The 1,112-nt window shown below is 49.0% G+C and overlaps 1 pseudogene; it reads right to left on the reverse strand.

Moving 5' to 3' along the window:
• Window positions 1-398: 398 nt before the first annotated feature.
• On the reverse strand, window positions 399-850 carry LOC111727350 (annotated as a pseudogene).
• Window positions 851-1,112: the final 262 nt, after the last annotated feature.

Here is a 1,112-nt window from a genome sequence, read left to right on the forward strand (position 1 = left end):
GATTGCAAAAGAGTCAGTAACTTTAAAAATTGAAAAGTGAATAAAGTAAAAAAGTTATGGTATGGTAAATTTAATTTATTATTGAAGAAAGGAAAATAACTTTTATAATTTAGTATAGCCTAAGTGTCCGGTGTTTATAAAGTCTGCAATAGTGCACAAGCCTCCACTCACCTCACCCGTTCACCTAGAGCAACTTCTAGCCCTGATTTGATTTTCTCAAACAATAGAAAAAAGGCTTTTTAAAAAAGAATCTACTGTTTTATGAGAAGAAAACAAGTCTCTTCAGCAAGCATGGGGCCAGTTCAGAATAGAGGAGCCAGTGAGGTGGAAGTTACACACGTAAGTTCAGATTTATCCATAAATTTCTTCAGTAAGGCCCCAAATGGGCCATCTCAGCTTCAAACTGGAAGCATGCTCAACAAAGCCTCAGGGCCCCATGCAGCTTGAATGCGGTGGGGGAAATCCTTCTCTGGAGGCTGCATCTGTTTACAGAACTCACTCACCTGGCCTGCCGCTGCTCCGGTTCTGTCCTGACCCTGTTCTGGTTCTGTCCTGACCCTGCTCCAGTTCTATCCCGACCCTGTTCTGGTGTAGATCTCTGCTCTTGTCTTTGCTGCTCCAGTTCTGTCCCGACCCTGTTCCAGTTCTGTCCCAGCCCTGCTCCGGCTCTGTCCTGACCCTGTTCCAGTTCTGTCCCAGCCCTGCTCCGGTTCTGTCCCGACCCTGTTCGAGTGTAGATCTCTGTTCTTGTCTTTGCTTCAGTTCCTGCTGTGCGGATTTCTGCTTAACCGTCTCAACTCTGCCAACAGCTTCCTTAACTTTGGGGTTTTTTACGTGCGGGTGGATCCATGGCTTGGCTTCTGGATACTTCTTAGTCAGGTTTGACCAGGTCTGGGGACCTTGGGGCTTCCCCTGCATCACAGACAATACCTCAGGAGGTGGCAGTCCTGACCTTCTACCTGCTGCTGGACCCAGACTTCTGGGCCCTTGAGCCCTCAGACTGGGCAGGGCAGGGGAGGATGGAAGGCCTCTGCTTTCTCTGCCAGACAGTTTCGTAGCCTAGGAGCAGTCGGCTGCCCTGCACAGCCTGGGTGGCAGTAGGCTATGCCATC

The sequence above is a fragment of the Otolemur garnettii genome, unplaced genomic scaffold (assembly GCF_000181295.1).
Source record: "Otolemur garnettii isolate 467f Iridium unplaced genomic scaffold, OtoGar3 scaffold00101, whole genome shotgun sequence".
NCBI lineage: Eukaryota > Metazoa > Chordata > Mammalia > Primates > Galagidae > Otolemur > Otolemur garnettii.